Consider the following 21096-nt stretch of genomic DNA (forward strand, 5'->3'; position numbering starts at 1 on the left):
GCTCTGGGTCCTCCACTCTTTCCCTGGCCGCTGCTGGGGGGGGGGGCAGGGGCTGCCCCCCACCGCCCACTCCCCCCATCTGTCCCCCAGAAGAGGCAACATGGATGGGACCCGCTTCAGGCAGCAGCACACACGAGCAGCCTTCAGCCTCGATGGGCTTTGTGATTTGTAGTCGGAGCGTGTAGGGGAAAGGCTATTCGAGAGTCTGCGTATGAGTGATCCATGTGTCCCATGGCTCTGGACTATTTGGCATGGCCCATGAGAAGACGCCTCGCTCTTTGAAGGCCTGGGAGCCTGAGAAGATCTTAATCTCACCCCTGCAGTCTTGTTGCCCATCACCCAGACACCATCCCGACCACCGGAGACAGCCAGGAAAAGGAGTGAGTCGTGGCCCAATTCAGCAGGCCACAAAGATTTCAAGTTTTAATAATATATCTTCAATTGGGTGATTCTGGCCTCAAAGCAGAGAACTTTCTCTGTATAAAACATTTACAGATTCGACTACATAAAAATTATCCCCAGTGTATCAAAAAGTATAAGATTAGAAGGCAGTTCAAAAACCTAAATCTTACCAGGTAACCCAGCAGTCCCTCTGCTGTGTGTGCACACGAAGCACTGAGAGCAGGGACTCGAACAGATAACCTGCAAACCCGTGTCCACAGCAGCACGACTCACAGAGGCCAAAGGCGGACAGAGGCAGATGCATGGCAACAAGGGTGGGCCGTCCACACACTGCAATATTACTCAGCCTTGGAAATAAAGGACACTCTGATACGCTACAGCGTGGACGGACCCTGAGGACATGATGCTCAGTGACATCAGCCAGACACAGGAGGACAAACACTGTGTGATTCCCCTTATGCGAGGTCCCCAGAGGAGTCAGATTCACAGAGACAGGAAGTAGATGGTGGGGCCAGGGGCTGGGGGAGGGCAGGGGAATAAGGGTTTAGTGGGGACAGAGTGTCAGTCTGGGAAGACGGAAAGTTCCGGAGATGGATGGTGGGGACGGCTGCATGACAGTGTGAATGTGCTTAATGCCACTGAGCTGTGCGCTTAAAACTGGCTAAGACGGTAAATTTCATGTTACATATATTTTACCACAAAAAGAAAAACACACAACCTTACCCAATATCCACCTAAAGGGCTGAAATGTAAAAGATTGGAGTTGTTGAGGGTGTGGAGCAACTTGGACTCCGCGCTTGTTGCGGGGAGTGAATGCTACAACCATTTTGGGAAAAGGTCTGACCGTTTCTTATCAAACAACACACATCTCTATGACTCGGCAGTTGCACTTGTGTTTCCCCATGATAAATCAAAACATATCCACAAAAACTCCTGGAAGGAATGTACAGAACAGCTCTCATAATAGTGAAAACCTGGAAACATCTCAGGTGTTCAGCAACAGGTGAGTGGAGAACAAACTGTGATCGGTCCATTCATGCTCCTGAATCCCACGCAGCATATCAAGGAATAAACTAGTGCGAAGCTCAGTGACCTGGGTGACTCCCAAAACTTCGTGCCCCATGAAATAAGCCTCACACAGAGGATGGCCGGTGTGATTCCATGCTGTGAAGTTCTAGAACAGCAACCTGTACCCAAGCTGTGCCATCAGAAGAGTGACTCCCAAACGTGTCCACATCCTATCAACTCTAGAGCCTGTGGCTCTGTCCCCTTACATGGGATGAAAGGAATTTTGCAGGTGGGATTGTCAAGGCCCCTGAGACGGAGACGACCCTGGATTCCAGGGGGCCCAGTGTCATCACAGAGTCCTCATAAGAGGGAGGCAGGAGGCTCAGAGTCAGAGGTGGAAGAGGCTGCCCTGCTGGGTGTGGCGGTGGAGGAGGGGCCACGAGCCAGGGACGCAGTGCCTCTAGAAGCTGGAAACAAGGAAACACTAAGGGAAAGAAGCCAGTCTGAAAAGGCTACACACTGTATGAATCCAACTCTATCACATTCTGGAAAAGGCAAAACCATGGAGAAGGTAAAAAGATCAGGGGTTGGGGGAAGGAAGAAGAGGTGCAGCAGTGACACTTGTGAAGGGCATGGTCATGGCGGAGACGTGACATTATCCACTTGGTGAAGCCCACTGAATGTTGTGAAGCTGAGATAAGCCATGGACGGCAACGCATGCATCAGGAATGCAGGCGTCCTGTCCCATAAAGCAGGAGGCCTGGGGCCGCGGGGTCCGGCCTGCTGGCATTGAGCGGGGGGAGGGTATGCCCTAACTGAGTGCGAATGCACCCCCCAATTAAGCATACGTTGCCCCGCAGAGAGTAAACAAAGAAATTCAAAATGATCATCAGCACACTCGCTGCACAAACTCAAGACACCAGTATAATTTTCAGAATCTTCCTTCAAAGAGTTCATTGAAACCAAGAGGGGAGAAATGGCAAATTCTGAGTCGCAGCCTCTCAGTGGGACCAGCTACAGAATCACGGGGCCCCTTGTTCAAAAATGAAGAATTTCGGGGGGTGTAAATTACAGCACAGGGAATACAATCAACAATATTATAATAACTATGTATGGTTCCAAGGGGTTACTAGATTTAACGGAGGGAATCACTTTGGAAGGTATACAAATGTCTAACCACTACGCTGTACACCTGCAACTAATCTAATATTGAATGTCAACTGTAATTGAAAAACTTTTTAAGTTAAGAATATCAAGATGGTAACAGTAGTGCTTTAAACCCAGGCAGCTGCACAGTCCGCACGCCCGCGAAGCCTGCCCTGCCTCTCGATGCAGGAAGTTGGAAGATGGTTTGTTCAGAACAAGGGAACCTGTAACCCTCCTGCAATGCAACCAGCTTTTCAACAAATGCAAAAAATGTTCACTGAGCTTGCATTCTAGTTCACAAAACCTCTTTGCTCAGGAGATGGTATAATTTTTTTTAAAAACCTTTCAAATCAAAATGACTGCATTTATGACATTAAGAGGCTAATCTTTCACTCAGGATCACTTTTTAAAGATAAAAACTCTCAACATCACAGCAGCATTCACAGCCTGGTCAGTGGCTCAGTGGCTGTTCAGGCCCGTCATGCTTATTCTTTTAATTTATGAACACAAAATACCGAACAGTGCAGGATGGAGGCGTGAATTTGGTGGCGACACCACTGAATTAAGATCCAGACCTATATTCAACTCTGTGACTGACGATAACATCTCTAGACTTTTGTGCTCTCTCCAAAAGAAACTGGAAGGGAAAGGCATAGATTGACAAAATTGAAAGAGCACATTCATCACACCAGACCACACCACCTGCAGGGCACGACGAATTCTTGTTTTTGTAAATCCTGCCCTCGCTTTGTGATAATAGCGTATTCTATTTTTTTCTTCCTACAATCTATATATTTTTTTTCTGCTACACCTTCTTCATCCTATTTTGGTATTTCTTCCTCTTCTTTAAAGTACATTAGAAAACCTCAACAAGTGGAAACAGACCAGCTTTCCTGTGACCTTGGGCAAGTCACTAACAACTGGTGCTTAATTTTAGAGTTGAAAGCAAGGTCAGAAACATCCAAGGAGACCTTGTAGGGTTCTTTATAACGATAAAAGACACAACCAAGATGAAACTCTCACACTAATAACACGGCGTCAAAATACCAAAAGTCAGAACAAGAGGAACTCTAAGGGTCCTGCAGTAGTCCTAGAAGACTAATCCTCACATTCTGTCATTTCTGTCACTTCCAATTCATTGCCCTACAAAAGGAAAGCAGTAAACAGACACACAAGCATGGTTATGTCAGTGTTATGAGCAGGTTGGGTTCTCTGGGAAGAAGATGGTGTTGCGTTCAGGATGTTTATTAGCACTTTTGGGATCAAAACATGTGGGAGTGGAAATGCCTCAAGCTAGCCCAGGGGCTGCAGGCCTTTCGGCCTCCATCTTGATCAGCCATTGAATGGGCTGCCTCCAGAACGCCCTGATCCTGACCTTGGGCCAGGCCGCTCTCTGCAGCTGAAGCAATTACTGCGGGGGCTGACAGCTGAAGGGTGTCCACTGACAACACTCCCAGAAGCAGGGCAGCTCGTCCTTGAAGGGATGTGGGCAGCGCTCCCCACACCCACCAGCCTCGTCCGTCTTTAATTTTCATAGTTAACATTCTTCTGTGCGTAAACATTTGGCACCAATCGACTGCACTAAAGAGAAACCTTTGGAAACTGATACAAATGAAAGAAGGGTAACAGAGGATCACCAACCAACCTTCATGTTGCACACACTTTATTTAATATAATAATTAGTAAGTCTGTTTTTGTACCAAAGAAAGGGTAAATGAGACTTTTGCAAGGCTGCGGTACAGAAGCAGAAGTGTTTCTCTAAGTGATGACTTCAGTCCTATCGGGGCTTGTGCCTCTGACGCACTGCCAGCTCCAACTCCCAGCCATTGCCACCCTCCGTCCTGCAGGAGCCTGCCTCATTGCCAGTCCCCACCCTCCTGGCTCGTCCATAGATTCCAAGAAAGTCCTTCACAAGCAATGGCTGGGCTCTGGAGCCCTGACAGCCAGTGCAGCGGGTTCAGGATTCAGTGTCCCCCAGCGATCCAAAGAATTGAGGAAAAATATCCCACATTCAGGGCCTTGAGGCAGCAGCAAAGTCTCCAGGATGGGGGTTCCCACTGGGTGGCCACGTCAGGCTCAGCACTTTCTGCAGTACATGTGTGGCTGGCGTGTGGAAGTCAGCACAGGGTTTACAGTGGAAAGAGTGATGCCAGCCCTCACTGGCAAACCAGCCCTAAGAATGTGGCACTTTCTCGCCAGAATGTATCACTCTGGGAAGAACTCCAAGCCCCAGGTTGAGAAAGAAATGTTTCCTCTGGTCAGAACACCACAGCCTGTCGGCCTACATGACACAGGACAGGGTGAGGTGGAAAACTAGGCTGGCTAACAGGTGTCCGGCTCTGCCCCTCACTTGCTCTGTGATCTCATATGGCAGCCACATCCCTTCTCGTACCTTCGTTCCCATAGATGATCTCAGTGACACCGTCTCACTCCTCTTCTGTGATCCAGAAAACGAATAATTACACATTGAGCAGCACTGGGATTCTGGAGCAAGTAGTAGGGACACTCCCTCTCTTAAAGCGTCAAGTCTACGTAAGAAATCAGCTTTAAGCAGGAGAAAGATGAATTCCTACTCACGGGAACATTCAGGAAAAGCCCGGCATGCACTGCCAGTGCTGCCAGGTAGTTCACCTGAACCCAGCCTCCTCCCCAAGTCGCAGGAGAATCTAGAAAGGTTCTGAGTTTAGCAAACACCCACGTCCCCATCCTCAAAGCCACGTGGAGCTGCCTCTGGGAAGGAGGAATTCTCAGACCACGGTCTAAAAGTTTCGTGGGACAACCTGGGCACAACTATGGGGTCAGCGCTACAGTCACCCATGCTGTAGAAGGCATGAAACACACTGTTTTAGGGGCCAAGAAAAGCCAAAGCCTGACCCTTGGGTCATGGAACTACTTACTCTCCAGGCAACATCCCCCACCAGGAGGAAGCAGTGGAAGCGGCCTTCCTCCTGACACTTCCGTTGTCTTGTCCCGTCTGCCAGCGGCATCCGGGCCACCTTTGGAGCAGACCGAGGGAGGAAGCGCCCTTCGTGTCTGCTCTCTTTCCCGGCTAGCACACTTTGAAACATTCCCTTGGTGGGTTCTCGGAAACTCTTTGTTTTCAGAAGACACCTCAGATCTGGAGGGCGCAGGGGGCTTGGCCCAGGATTGATTAGGGAACACCACGACCTTCCCATGACTATGGCAGGAGGAGGGGAGGAACAGGGTGGCTCGATTCAAACAAGAGGTGGCAGGTGAGATGGAAAAGGAACCAGCGGGGCAGGTTCTGCCACCAACTTCCTGGGGGACTTCCAGCAACTCCTGGCTCCGGTGGCAGTTTCCTCTTCTGTAAAATGAGGATAATTAGTAGCAGGGAGGTTGTTGTGAAGATATGTAGTAGGCGTAAAGTACGTAATGAGCATACAAGCAAAACTGGCCAACAGTCTTAACGTGCTGTAATGCCCTCACCCTCCAAGTGGCCTGTGGTGCAAAGAAGTGACAACTGCCTCCTCTGACTCCTGTGAGCATTTCCTGCCAAATGCTGACCGATGTCTACTATTGTTCCTGGGTCTTATCTCCGCAGGCAGACTATCCTCTCTTGGCGAGAAGGTACAGGCTCACAGAACTCAAATGGCACCACGGACAATAAATTAATTAAACAAACGACATAGCCCGCTGTTGCTGTCCTGGCTGCTGTGATCCAATGCGCTGCAGAGGGCGGGAAGGATGAGGGCACGCTCCTCCATCACAGACCCTGGAAGGGGGCAGGGCACAGGCAGGGCCGGCCAGGCCTTCGGGCTGAGCTAACTTCCGCCTGGGCCCGCCGCTGCTTCCTCTGCGTTTCCGGCCCATTTCTGCGAAGCCAGGCAACCACCTCCCTTCCCAGGCAGCTAGGGCGATCCCACCTCCGTTCTGCGAATCCAGGAGCCCCCCCCCCACCCAGGCGGAGGATCGGGGGCTTCTTTCTCAGAAGGACAAACAGGTCTGGAGGACACCGCCCAACATTCTGGTAAGGGGCCATGGCGGCCAAGCGGGCGCCGCTCCTCAGACTGGTGCCCAGAGCCGGGCCGGGGCTCTCAGAGCGGTAACGGGAGTCCCCACGGGCCCAAACCCCGAATCACGGTCTCCAGGTGCCCGCCCAGCCCTACCCAGAGCTCCGTGGTCGCTGCCCATCAGTGCACTTCAGCTAAGTGGTGTCACTAGGGCCGTTTGCGCGGGAAGCCTGCGCGAGGCTCCGCCCTCCGCGAGGCTCCGCCCCCGGAGGCTGAGCAGAAGGCCCAGAGTTAGTTAGGTATGCGCATCCTCAGAACCTAACGCTAAGGCTCCGCTTCTGATTGGCCCAAGGGCTCAGGACGCTGAAGGGCGGGGTGAACCCGTGCAGGTGTGAGGTGTGGAGCCTTCAGCATAGGGCCCGCCCACTTAATAACCCTCTAGAAAAGCACTAAGTGGGCACCCAGGTGGAGAACGCAGCCCTAGTCCCCATGCTACACCCAGAGCTATCCTAACATACATATCGGCTTATTTATTACCTCTGATTAAAACCCTGCCCTGATCAATTTTAACTTGTGGTCTAGTCACGCGTGGCAGTATTTTATACAGCTAAATTTTTTTAAGTATAATTATGACAAATATTAAATGAGATATACTAAATTTTCTTTTAATATAAGTATACCCCAGATATTACATGGGATATATTTATACTAATAAATATATGTTTATTTAAAACTCAAATTTAACCAGCTGTGCTGTATTTTATTTGGCAACCCTATTTATAATTATTTGTTCATCATTGTGACCATGTGATCAATTTATCAGTAGGCCCCCGGACTGTGAGTTCCAGGAACGCCTCAGCTTTTGTTCGTCGTGGTCTAGCACCCAGCAGAGTCTGACCAAAGAAAGTGCCTGTGGTAGGCTAGATAATAGCCCCCCCAAAGATGTCCACGTCCTACTTCTCAGAACCTGTGAGTATTTTGCAGACTTTGCAAATGGGATTAAATGAAAGATCTTAAGATGGGGAGAATATCCTGGCTTATTCACGTGGGCCCAGTGTCATCACAAGGGTCCTTGTAAGAGGAAGGCAGGAGAGTCAGTTAGAAAGAAAAGGTGACATGAGGATGGGAGCAAGAAAAAAGGCCTTGTGTTGTGGAGCCATGACCCAAGGGATGTGCGCACCTCTGGGGCCTCCAGAAGGACCACAGCCCTGTAGAAACCTTGATTTTTAGCCCGGTGAAACTAACTTCAGACATCTAACCTCCAGAACTGTAAGATTAGAATAAATTTGGGTTGTTCTAAGCCACTAAGTTTGTAGTGACTTGTTACAGTAGCGCTAGGAAACTCATACAGTGCCCAACAAATATTTACTGAATGAGTGAAGGAACGGATGAAAGAATGCAAAAGGCAGCTGTGGAATACCGTGTGGGTCAGAGGCAGAATAGTCAGGAGACTGTGCCGGCCTCCCGTGTGTCACCAATCATGAGACCCAGTCAGGAGAATAATTTCTCCTTGAAATTATTTCAAGGCCTCATCTTTTGCACGTGGTCACTCTCACCTGCCTCCTGCACTGTGAGGAATACAGAGGTAGTTGGAGAGTCGGCTCAAGGTGTGGAGCCAGCTAGAATCCAAAACATTCCTCTGGACTCCAGGCAGACTCAGCATCCTTTCTGTGTCCACCTGCTCCATTTCCTGCCAGGATCTAAGATGGTTAATATACTCACTCACATTTTTACTACAACTCAATTGCGATTATTACCCTATTTTCCCAAACAAGGCTGAGACACAGACAGGTGAAGTTTCTCCCGCCAAGGCCACCCAGCTGTTAAGCATATGGATGGAAATGGAACCATCAGGGAGTGAGCCTAAGATGAGGCCACTCCTGCATCTTATCTGTGCCTCAGTTTACTCTCACCAAGCAGATCTTCCTCTTGGGGACATGGAAGCCCCCAACCAATTCGTGTGGGGGTCAAGTTCAGTTCTCAGCAGAGTGGAACTGTCACAACCCTGAAAGGAGGTGAAAGGTCAGAATTTCAGGAAGCCCCCACCCTGCCCTGGAGGTGGAATTCAGATGCAGGGAGTCATAGATTCCTTGAGGCCCAAATGTCTAGCTCACCTGGAACATGGGAACGCCCTTGAGAGCCCACCCCCACACCAACAACCAGGAAATATGGGGTCTCCTCACTCCAGGCCTTCCCCAGGGGAGACACCCTCCCACCTATGCTTCATGGGGCTGTGTGTCCTTGTCTGCCCTTGATGAACGAGGCGAGCCTTGGGTCAGCTGGGAGGACGAGGACGACCAGAAGGCGGAGAGGCGGGGCGGCCAGCTTGGGTGGAGGAATCCCCAAAGCAGCTAAAAATAGCCGGGGAAATTATTCCAACACCTTCCCAAAATAGAAAGCAGCCTCCTTGCCCAACAAAAGGCCAGGGCGGGCCGGCCCGCAGCTAAAGGGGGGGTGAGGGGTGTGGTTTGAGGAAAGGTGGCCTCGGACGACCCCTTCCCCCACCCCCAAGGCACCTACCCCACTTCTGGCGCTTTCTCCCCAGCTGGCCTCCTCAGGCCTGGCTGTGTGCACAAGGGCAGGCTGGCTGACCCCGCGATTGGGGCTGGGGACACCCGAGAGGGGTGGAGACCCTGGAAAGTGAACCCCTCCCCCACCCCACAGCCCTGGCCCAGATCTGCTGACCCAGGAACTGGGAGGGCCCTGAGCCACGGGGACTAAAAATAGCCCTTGCCTCCTCCCGGGCTATTTTTAGAGTCCATTGCCCAGGCCTCAGCACAAAGGAAGCCAGCCGGGGGCACAACCCCGCCGGGCAGCTCGGGGAGCGGCAGCTCGGGCGCCCTGGCTGGGGACGCAGGCACCGCCTTTGGCCACCCCTGGGCCAGGGCTAGGGAGAGACCAACGGTGTGGACAGATCTGGCTCCAGCGCCTGCCTTGCTGGAGGACGTCAGGGCACCCACATGCCCACTGTGCCTGGTTGCCACTCAGAAGAGAGAGGGAGACACGCGCGTAGGGGGTCTGGACCCCAGAAGGCGCTGAGCAAAGGAGGCCCTCACTCTGGACTGGGGGATTCTCTGAAGACCCCACGATGAGAACTGAGCATCGGCCTATGTGCCAGCCATGCGTTCAGAGCTTTAAAGAAGTTTCACAGATGAGAGCCCGCGGGCCTCACTTTCTGCATCTGTGAAATGGGAGTCCTTAGCAGCACCTGGATTAGTGGCTATGGGGCACAACGCTCAGCCCGCGGTGGGGCGAGTACAAAGCGCAGGCGCACGCGTTGGTAGTCGGTGTCACTTTGGTTTCTCCAGTCTCTCCTCCCCGCCCAGGCCCGCTCCAGAAACGCCGGAGCTGATGTCATCCGCAGCCGGGTCCAGCCTCCCAGCACGGCCGACGCAGGCCGGCGCCGCCGTCACGGGCGTTTCTGTGCCAGGGAATCCCGGCCTCCGCGCGGGGGCCCCAGTGGAAACCCGTGACGCCAGCGCCCGCCACCTCACGTCTTCCGGGCCCGCGCCCGGGCAGGCGCGGGGCGGGGCGTGCTCTCGCGCGGTGCCCCACCCCCGACGCCAGCCCAGGGCTCGCGTGGTCCTCTCCACGCACAGCCAGCCCTGCGCGCTAACGCTCCACTAGTATGGAGTGCCCGGGCGACCGCAGGGACAAACACCATTTTAATGCACAGACACCTGGGCGTCCCCCAGGTAGGTTAGCAAGCACAAGTTCACGGACACAAGCACGTCCTGAAACCCCCAGGGCACGATCGTGCTTGACAGCTCGGTGGGCTCCTACAGCCCTGGCTGGCTCTAGGAACGGTGGGAAACCCTAGCCTGACTCTCCAGGCCTGTCTGTAATACCTGGGGTGGAGGGGGTGGGGGCATCCAGCCTGGATGAACACACAGCCGGTGCCCGTGGCCTGTGGGCGTGGGGCCACGGTGATGACTCGGAGCCTGTTCACCGTCTCCCCGCCAGTCTGGGAGCTAATTACTGTCAGGACGAGACGGGTTGGCTGGAAAGATGAACAAATCGCAGTGTGTCTGCGGCACGTCTGGGTCTGCAGGCCGCACCAGCGTCTGTTCTGGGGGTGTGACTCGTGACAACCACGCTGCTGTATGCGCAGGGGGAGCCTTGGGCATTTGCTTGGGTCCTGGAGGGCCTCTGGTGGGTGATCCGCCCAACATTCCTGTCTGCTGTGTGTGTGTTTGTGTGTGTGTGTGTGTGTGTGTGTGTGTGTTGTGTGTGAGAGACAGAGAGAGAGATGTGTGGGAGCGTCTACTCTCCTTATATAGAGAGTGGATCTAATAATAGTAGTTACCTCCTAGATTATGAGGAACCAATGAATTAATAAATGGAAGTGTTTACTCATCACAGGACCCAGGAGTCTCACCCTTAGGTATGATCCAAGAGAAGTGAAAATGTACACACCAAGACCCCAGGTGAATGCTCATAGTTTTATTTCTAACTGCCCACCCCCACCAAAAAAACTGCAAACAGCTAGGCTATCCATCCGTAGGTGAAAAGGTAAACTGAGGTCCACCCATACCATGGGCTACTAGTCAGTAAATAAAGAGAAACAAATTAACCTTGAAAAAACTATAGCTAACGAGAGAAGCCAGACACACAGTGTGTGATTCCACTTATGGGAAATGTCCAGAACAGGCACGTCCACAGACAGGACGTGGGTTCATGGCTGTCCGGGGTTGGGGAGCGACTGTTAACGAGGAGAGGGTTGCTTTTGGGGGTGACAACGTTTTGGAATTAGAGATGATGATTGCACAACTGTGAATACACTAAAGACCACTGAATTATACACTTTAAAAGGGTGAATTTTATGGATGTGAGTTATATCTCAGTTTTTTTTTAAGAAAGGAACAAGATACTTATACATGCAACAACATGGCTGTGTCTCGAATGCATCATCTGAGTTTGAAGAGCTGACTCAAAAGGCTGTGTGATCACCGTGTGACTCTATTTCTGTGACTTTCTGGAAAATGCCAACCTATAGGGACCGAGCAGACTGGTGGTCACAGAGGCTGGTAATAGGGAGAGGGGACTGACTGCACAGAGGGACCGCAGGGGTCTTCCAGGATGGTGGACCTGCTCTCAGGCTTATTGTGTAAAGGTTACGTGACTATCTGTCAGGATGCGTCAAATTGTACAAAAGTATGTATTTACTGTTTGTGAATTATACCTCAATAAACCTAGCTTAGAAAAATGAATGTAAGGTGTTTATAAAAATGCTCCATACACAATACAGAAATCGTAGATGATAGCTGTATTATTATTGCTGCCGTTGCTATTGTGTGTGCAAGCTGCCCAGGTCCCATGAAACCAGATCCTCAAGTTTGGAGCTTGGAAGCTGGAGACTACTTTGCACACACTCAAAAACCACACACAGGGGAGAGGGTGGGAGATGAGGGTAAAAGGGATGCAATATATGGTGATGGAAGGAGAACTGACTCTGGGTGGTGAACACACAATGTGAGATATAGATGATGCATTACAGAATTGTACACCTGAAATCTATGTAACTTTACTAACAATTGTCACCCCAATAAACTTTAAACACACACTCAGACACACACACTAAGCACACAAGCATATGTATATACATGTATATGAAAATAGTATGCATAGAAACACACACACCCAAAACACAGTCACACAAACCCATGCATGCACACAATTATACTCCATATACATACATACACACAAATGCATGTGTGCACACATGGGCACCCTCCAAAATATGCACACACACCCCTACACAAATACCCACGTACATGTAATTATGCCTGCAAAACACAAACACACACGTGCACACAAATGCATGTCACCTACACATACACTCCAAATACACATAGGCACTCACCTGTCTCTCTCTCTCTCTCTCTCTCTCTCTCTCTCTCCCCCCCACCTCCCCCCAGGAAACACAGGGGCCCCAGGAGTCCCATCTGAAGGGAGCACCTGCGACAGAAGGGGACAGTGAGTGTCTATGTGTCCCAGATAGGGTCTCTGTCCGTTTTGTGTGTCTGTCTGCAAGTAAGCTGGGTATTTCTGGGCCTCCCGCCTCTGGATCTGTCTCCAGGACACCAACAGGCTCCTCTTCCCCCTGCAGGCCTCCTCCTCCCAGCAAGGTCCCCACCTTCCTGTCCCTACCTCAGGCAGCCAGCACAGGCCGTGGGAACCTACGGTTTAAGGCTACAAGGGGATGAGAAGGCAGAGGGGGCCCAGCCGGGCATCTGCTTCTTGGTGTCCTGGGCCTCGGTTTCCCAGGCTGGTTTCTGGGGGTGTCCAGGAGCTGGTCCTCTGAGCCCCCCACCTTCACAGCTCTGATCCCACCAACCTTCTGTAGACACAGCCTAAGCCCTCAGAGGAGTTCACGTGGTGGAGATTCCAGGTGCAATGGGGGGCACCTGGTAAGAGAAGTTGGGGAGTGAGGTGTGGGGCTCGCTGTGCCCGGAGGAACACCTCCAAGCCCAGGTATGGACACCCAGTGGCCTCTGAGGGGGAGGTCAGGAGCAGGTAGCTGAGTGGATAGCACAAGCAGCTGCCAGGGAGGGAAGAGGGAAAATCGAGTGCCTGAAAATGTGTGCACGTCCACACAGGCTGGGTGCATACATCTAGCTCTGATTTCTGCAGGTGACTGGATTAAAGTGGACTCATGTTTCCTGATCAGTATGGCTGTGTACCCACAGGTGTGTGCAGGTGTGAGCTTATTCGCACTCCTGCATGAGTGTCTAGAATGTTGGTCCAAGGATCTTTTGGTTATTCCCAGATGTACACGTACGTGCTCAGCACATACAGACATTCAGTACATAGTTGCAAAATGATATCTCCCTGTATTCAAAGGTTCACCCCACAAATATTTACGGAGCACCAACCAATGGTCAGATGCTAGGGACACACAGTGAGCAATACAGACAAATATCTGTCCTGTGAATATGTGTCCTCAGGGTGAATGTGGACCCCGGGGGCCATTGCCTGTTCCTGTGGTCTATAGGCAACACAAAAGTGCAAGCCTGTGTGTATATACGAACATGCACATTTGTACGTTGGGTGCAGAGTTTGCACATGCATGCACACAGGTGTGGGTGCACAGGTCCACCAGGCTCTTGTGCAGGTATGTGCAAGCTGGGGCCTGGCTCATCCTTGGCATTGCCCGCCTGCCCCACCCATCTGCCGAGAGTGCCCGGGGCCAGGTGGGGCCAGGCGGGCCCGGAAACCTCTCCCAGCTGCTGTGCCCAGTTTCAGGGAAGCCACCCGCTGGCATCCTGCCCACAGAGCCCGCCTGCCCTTACATCTGTCCCCTGGGCTTCCAGGAAGGCCCCAAGAGGCCCACTCCACAGCCCTACACGCCTGAGTCTACCACCCAGACCCGCACAATGCAGGGGGTGTGCAACCTACTTCCTCCCACACCTTCAGAGCCCCTCACCATGGGGACTAGAAGAGCATCAGGCAGAGCAGAGTGTGCAAGGGGTGTCAACTGAGGACATACACAGGGCCCTCGGAGACGGTCTCTGCATACAGTGGGCATGTGCAGGGACTCTGCACAGCAAACATTTGAACTTGGAAAATGTTTGCACTGTCCTGATGACCACAGGCATGCAGATGTCCACGCATTAGGGTTTTTACCCGCCATGTGGGTGCTTGCAGACCAGGGCATTTGAAAGTATGGGATGTCCCTGCTAATGGGTGTGTAAGCGTGTCTGTGCCTTGGCTCAGTGGGTGCGGGCACACATTCAGGTGCCACACACAGTGGGTGTTGGAATGTCAGTGTCTGCACACAGTGGGCATTTGAGCACATGTGAGTGTCTGTTCTTTGTAGGTGTTTGTAGGCAGGGGAGGGTCAGCGTACAATGGATGTTTGCTGCACTGCAGGACAGAGTCTACACACAGTGGGTCTCGCATGCAGGCAAAAGTCTGCACATGGGTGTTCGCACACAGTGGGCGTTTGCACCCAGCAGAGGGGCTGCACACAGTATGTACTGCACACAGACAGGGGGCTGACACAGAGGGCCATTGCATGTAGGTGGGGGGTCTGTACACAGTAGGCCTTGCTGCACATGGCGCGGGTGGCAGCGCAGCCCCGTGCCTCTGAGCACGCACTAGGTCTCCGCACCGCGCGGCCCGACCTCGCCACCCCCTTGCCCGGCCCCGCAGGTCAGGTGGCTCCCGCGGGGCGCGGGGCGGCCGGCGGGGCAGGGAGGCTATTCCCGGCGCTGGCGCGGTGCCCGGGGCCTGCGCGCCAGGCCGCCCGGGGAAGGCGCCGCTCACAAAGGGAGGGTCTGTGCAGACGCCCCGCCCTGGGCCCGGCCGCCGGCCGCCAAGGGCCGGGGGAGGGAGACGCCGCCGGGGCCGCCGCCGGCGCGAACCCCCCCCATCCCGGGCGGCCGCAGACACCGCGCCTGGCGGGCACCAAAGGGAGGCTGGCACCGCCGGGCACGGGAGGGGGTCGGCGGCCCAGGGCACGGGCTGTGCGCCCAGGGAGCACCCGTGGGGGCGCTGGTGAGGGTCGGGACTTGCGAGTGGGGAAGGCTAACTAGGGAGACAGGCCCCTGCACTTCGCCCACTCAGGGATTTCTCTGTCTCTTGCACACCCGCCTCTGTCTCCAATTATCCAATTTAGGGACCGAGGAAGCCAGGACTCCTGCCTGCTGAGGAGGGAGGGAGGGGTGTCTGGGGCCTGGGTCAGCGCCCCTCTCCACCCCCAGAGTGTCTGGAGAGAGGGTGGGGCGGAGGGAAGGCGTAATGAGGGTTCTCTCAAGGCCCAGCGTTGTGCTAAGCGCTTCCGTGCGTTATCTGGTTTCACGTCGCCACGTGGGAAGGCGATGAGACTTTCTCTTCTATATATGGGGAAACTGAGTCACGCTTGCCGCACGATGCCATAAGCTAGTAAACCGCCGAGAAAAGATTCTAATCCAAAGCTCTCGTTGTCTCTCCCAGTGTGGCCTAAACTCTGCCCCTTCCCCGCTGCGGCTATCCCCAAGGCATTTATGGCGCGCCTGCTGTGTACGCGGAGGCACAAACACCGTCCCACGTGAGCACGCACGTGGTCTCAGGCTCGCGCTTACACACGTGTGTGCTCAAGAATGAGGCGGCGCAGCCCCGTGTACACAAGTGTCTTTGACTGCCCGCTCTGCCCCCCACCGTACCCCTGCCCCAGAGCCTGGGAACCTCCAGCGCCCGGAGTAGGGGGTGGGGTGGGAACGAGGAGGAGCGAACAATGAAGGGAAAGCACAGGGAGGGGCTGCGAAAGGAAACCCCTCCCGCCCCCCCTCCACCTCCTCACCCCCCCATCCACCCCCCACCCCCCCACCCCACCCCCCCATCCACCCCCCACCCCCCCACCCCACCCCCCCACCCCCCCACCCACCTCGTCTGTGCAGATGGAGCTTCTGAGAGTCTGTAACGTGTCTGCGGGCTCCCTGGCTCGTCATCCTTGGGGGAGGGGTGTCACTAGGGCTGTGTGTCACTCTGGGTTATCTAGGTCTCTGGAGGGCACCCTGGGACCCTGGATATCTGTAAAGCTGTTTGCCACTGGTATACAGGTCCACGTGGGGGCCTGCCTCACTACACTGTGGTGGGGGCTGGGGGTGGCAGCTCACAGGTCTCTGAGGCCCCATCTTGCACAACTCCAGGGGGCGACATTCCCAGACTCTCCAATTCCAGCAGATAAAGCCACCACGCTCCTTGAAAGCCTCCGCATTACCAGGTGTGCCCAGCTCTGGGTTGGGCACCACTGGGACCCCAAAAATCTAGCAGGGAGGCCACATCCTCGGCCTGGGAATGGAGAGAAAGAAGCAGAGGGGAGGCACTTGCCAGAGACCCAGCCAAGACACCCCAGGAACCAAGGCAGGGAGCCTAAAAGTGCTTGGTGGTGGTTCGAAGAGGAAAGGGAGAAGACCAGGGTGAGGACCAGAGTGTGCCAGGGCCAGAGGTCCCGCCCTGACTCTGGGGATACTGGGTCTCCCAAAATCACAGTACTGCCTGAGGCTCCATCTTACCTACCGAATGGAAGGAGCCAGAAGTGTGATGCTGTGCCCCTGGCTGCCCATGCACCCTGAGTTCTGAGAGCTGCTCTTCAGAGGTGCTACTCCTGTACCATCGTGGCTGCCTCGGGCAATTCCCAACATCCCACAACTTTCCTGGGGCTTTTCTCTATCTGGACCCCTCTGAGTGGGCAGGAAGGAAAAGAGGGGCTGGGTGCACCTGTATGTCTGAGAACTTGTAGCCCTGTGGTTTTTTTTCTCATCATTTATTGGGCCCCCACTGTGCACTAGTCTGCGCTAGTATTGGGAAAACCAGAGGGAACAAGATAAAGAGAGGTGTCTGTTGGCATGTGTTCCTGTGTACCTGTCACGTGAGCCCGAGCACTCCAGTGTCTCTGTGTGCCTGGGAGTACTGTTTGGGTATTTTGGGTGAGGTGTTGAATTGTGTCTCCTCCAAAGATGTCGAATTCCTCACCCCTGGTACCTGTGAATAGGACTTTATTTGGAGGTAGTTAGTTAGTGTCTTTGCAGATAATTGAGTTACGATGAGGCCATGAGGGGGGCCCTGATCCAATACAACTCGTGTCCTTATAATGAGAGACATTTGGACACACCAAGAGGGCAGACCATGTGAAGATACAAGAGAACATTTACAAACCAAGGAATATCTGAGGCCACCAGAAGCAAGAGGGGCCTGGAAAGATCCTCCCTCACGCCCTCAGAAGGAACCAGCCCTGGCCACACCTTCAGCTGGGACTTTTGGCCTCCAGAGTGGGGAGCCCATACATCTCTGGGACGCACCCCCCTTCCGTATTCTTTGTTATGGCTGCCCAGGAAAATCATGCAATGGGTGTGTAGGGGTTAAGAACAGTAGTGTGTGTGTGTGTGTGTGTGTGTGTGTGTGTGTGTGTGAGTATCCATGCCTATTTGCAAGTATGCACACCTAAGTATATGCTCTGCACACATGTGTGTGTGTGTGTGGCCTTCCATACCCGCAGCTTAGAAGAGACAGACCTCGGACCACCAGCCACATCTGCTGCCTCCCCGCGGAGGTTAGGCCCCCGGGCCACCTGACTTCTCTGGGAGATGCAGACATGCGGGGAGGAAGGGTCTAGGTAGAATCGGGGGACCTCTGGGCTCCAGTTCTGGGAACCCAGGCCTGCTCTGGGGAGTCCAGGAATCGAGTCCCAGCCACACGTGCATGTGTACTGCCACCACCCCCTGTCGCAGCACAGGTACTCCCGCCTGAACCTCAGCTGTAAGCAGAGGTTTCAGAGACTAGCCCTACTCAAGGCAAACAGATGGTAGACACCCAGTCCAGGTAGAAAGAACCATGAGCAGTCTCATACTGACTCACACAGTAATAGCTAACACTTCTGGAAGGCTCCCCACTGTTCTGAATGCCTGATATATTCTCACTGGTTTAATGCTCATGACAGCCCCAAGAGATGGCACTCCCACTCATGTCCCCACTTGGCAGGTAAGCATGAATCCAAACAGGTGAAGGAACTTGCATGAGGGCACAGGTCCAGGTCCCAGCTTCTCTGCGCTGGCTGGTGTCACTGTATCTGGCCAGGGCTCAGCCCTTGGCAGGCTAGCGTGTGTCCTTTAGGGACAAAACAGTTGGTCCCAGAGAAGGAGGTCAGTGATAGGTCAATCTCTAGTTTTATGCGACTCGGGGCTCAGGCTTGAGTCTTTATGTCACAAGCATTTATGACATGTCAGCTAAGTCCCAGGCCCTTAGCTCAACCACATGGAGCCAAGGAGGCCAGAAAAACAGACCCTCTCTGAGCACTCTTGGAGTCTGCAGCGTAACACAGGACACAGTCAAGAAGCCAATGATGGCAGGACAAAATGTCATTTCATTAGGGCAGGTGCCATGAAGGAGAGGTGGACGGAGCTGGGTGGCTGTCAGGGTCTAGTCTGGAGGGCTTCCCTGAGGAGGGGTCACTGACAGAACAAAAAGGCAAGTGGGCGTTGTCTTGGGGAAAGGTAGGGCAGAAGGGTTCTGCATGCACAAGCCAGAGGTTAGAGAGCCAGGTGTGCACGCATTGTCTGGAGGCAGGGGGTGTGTGCAATGCCGCACGTGGAGGTGCGTTCTGACCCATAAACTGCGTCCCTGGAGTGCCTTCCTATATATCCCGTCTACAGGGGAGGGTGCTGTAGTACACACTCTGGGGGCCACAGACACAGGGTGGCAATCCGAGTCCAGACTCTGAGAGCGACGTGTGCTACCACAGGGATGAATCCCCAAACATGCAAGGGTAGGAAGCTACTTGGTGTGTGAGTCCATTTATGTGAAATGTCCCAAACAGGCAAACCCAGAGAAACAAGGTGGATTCATGGGTGCCAGGGGTCGGGGGAAGGGAAGGGAGAGTGACTGCTCACGGAGTTTCCTTTTGGGGTGATGGAATGTTCTGGAACTAGTGGGGATGATTGCGCAACTTGGTGTAGTACACTAAAAACCACTGAATTACCCTCTAAAGGGTGAATTTTATGGTATGTGAGTTATAGCTCCATTGTCTATAAATATAAACAAGTCTAACTCTGAATCACGCAGGCCTTCGCTTGGTCCCTGACTCGGCCACCGTCCAGCTATGTGACCTTCGGCAAGTCACTGCACCTCTCCTAGCTCTTGTGTTCCCTTTCGGTAAAAAGCACTTATGATAATGGTACTTACTTTGTAGGGTTGTTTCAAGAACGAAGAGATAACAGGGCGGAAGGGCGGGCCCAGGGCACCATCAGCTATTTTTGTGCTACTCCTCCCACCAGGGGGGCCGTGTCTGGCTGTCTCCTCAGGCCCCCAGCCTGGTCCCCAAGTCCAGGGATGTGTTATGTGTTTTATGACATGCTTACAAATGTATCCCCCCTTCTCCAGGCTGGGAGGGTTCAGGGAAATAGCTAGAATCCTACAAACCTTAGAGGCTTGGTGGCAGCAAGCATATCTGTATTTACACATTGGGCACCATGAGTGTGTCCCTGTGTCCATGGCGTGTGTGTACCTGTGTGAACACACACTGGTGAGAGACGGTATGTCTAATTGACAGACATGGAAAGGCAGCTCAGAGAAGCCAAGCTGCTGTCTCCAGGAGAGTGGGGTACAGCTGGAATCTGAGCCCTCCGCCTGGGAGTGCGTGGACCTGAGTACGTGACAGTGTGTATGGTGTTTGGGTAGCTGTGTGCATGGCTCTGAGTACAAATAACCTCGTACAGGGTGTGTGTATGTCTCGGGCCCGTGGGTGTGGGTGTGGACAGAGGCAGGCGTAGGTACCCCGAGGTGAGCATGTACCCCAGTCACCCCAGCTGCCTGCACCCTTCTGCTGAGGTTGCAAAATGTCTCCTGGCACCCCAGTGATGGGAGCCCAGGGGAGTCACCTACAGCTGTGACTGAGCCTTGGTGACCTGTGACAACTTCTACCAGGTCCAGCGTGAACTCTGGTGGGTGGGAGGTATTGAGGGTGGTGCGACCTGCTCCCCTCCACCCCTGGGTTTTCCCCAGGGGTTGACTAGCTAGCTGGCCACCAACAATTCAAGACTCCTGGCCAGGCTGTGGCAGCTCCGCTCTGGACCTCACTCTCCTCTTCTGGAAAGTGAGACAACAGCACCATTCCCAAGGAGCAACCGTCAAGGTTAAGGGTGTTTGTACCAGGGAAGACCGAATAAGCCTAACTGCTGTTATTAACTCAGCAAAACAGCAGCTTTGCAAGCCGATTCCTAGGCTTAATACTTTTCTTAATGACAGCAACAACGATGCCAACAGTAATGGTAATAGAAGGACTGCTCGTAAGAGCCAGGATCCTCTGTGTTCATGCTGGTGACCGGGGAGAGTCTGGGGTCCTAGGAAGTCACATGTTCCTCTGAGCCTTCAGTTCTACACCCGAAAAAATTAATGAACCAAGTATCAAGCGTTTAAATGACACAGGATCGGGCCAGGGCCGCTGAGAGGTGCTGGAGCCTGGCAAAAGGAAGAGTCTGCACTGCTGCTCTTAACTTGATGCACAATTGTTTACCACGGCATCTTCTCTTTTTTTGGTTTGCATCGTTTGAGCTTAAAAAATAGTGCTTGAAAATATTCTTTATCTTGATGACTGAGGTTTGAAGTGCCGCCCTCTTAAATTTTGCATGGAAGGTGTGTCACCCTGGTCTCAGCTGGGTTGGTTCACAGGGTGGCTGTGAGAGGCTTAGAGATGAATCTGGAAGTGCAGGGACATAATAGTGCTGATAACAGTAGTATTAGCAATAACGGCCAATGCTTTCTATGCTTTCTATGTAGGAGGCACTGAGCTAGGGAATACACTCTTATATTTCATTGAACTGCCTCAACAATCTATGAGTAGGTAGTATTATTATCCTCATTTTGCACAGGGGGAAACTGAGACACAGACGTACCTACAGCGGGTCACACAGCTGGAATCTCATCCATGCCTTGTATCTCCTTGGAGCCCAGGAGCCTGGGGTCTTGCTCCCACTGTACAGGGGACTGAGGGATGAGAGGATCAGAGGTCACACGGCCCTTCTGGATGGCCAGGGTCACGATGGGGACAGAGGGTCCCAAGCCTACAGGAGTCAACGGGGATAAGCCTCCC

Source organism: Rhinolophus ferrumequinum, chromosome 18 (assembly GCF_004115265.2).
Source record: "Rhinolophus ferrumequinum isolate MPI-CBG mRhiFer1 chromosome 18, mRhiFer1_v1.p, whole genome shotgun sequence".
Lineage (NCBI taxonomy): Eukaryota > Metazoa > Chordata > Mammalia > Chiroptera > Rhinolophidae > Rhinolophus > Rhinolophus ferrumequinum.